Consider the following 407-nt stretch of genomic DNA (forward strand, 5'->3'; position numbering starts at 1 on the left):
CGTGTTTCTGTAGTCTTTTCTTTTTTGATTTGTTCAAAGGCTTACGCAAATATTTGCTGATAAATGAGAGAACAGATAAAAAAAAGCAGTCAGAGAAAAATTACAAGATATTTTTACAAGCATGGAGAAACTTGCAAGGAAGAAGAGAGATTAGAATATTCAAATGGATAATTTGTTAATAATTTTTTATAAACATTTTTGCATATTAGCATAAATATTTTTTTTTAATATAGGTGAAGGACATCTGAGTATAATTAAAAAAATGAAAAAGATGGTCTCCAAGTTTTATCAGTCATTCTGTTGTGGAAAGAAAGTATCACCATGATCTTTTTATCCTTATCCCATTTTTTATTTTATGGAAGTAGGTGATTTCCTGTCTTATTTCGGTATAAAAACACTTGTTCCTT

At 27.8% G+C, this 407-nt stretch overlaps 1 protein-coding gene across 1 annotated transcript in view; it reads left to right on the forward strand.

Moving 5' to 3' along the window:
* The window catches only part of LOC119594025 (neurexin-4-like), a gene marked incomplete in the record, with an annotated part of 37,999 nt that overhangs the window by 7,114 nt on the left and 30,478 nt on the right, over positions 1-407 (forward strand).

This window comes from Penaeus monodon, chromosome 33 (assembly GCF_015228065.2).
Source record: "Penaeus monodon isolate SGIC_2016 chromosome 33, NSTDA_Pmon_1, whole genome shotgun sequence".
Classification (NCBI taxonomy): Eukaryota; Metazoa; Arthropoda; class Malacostraca; order Decapoda; family Penaeidae; genus Penaeus; species Penaeus monodon.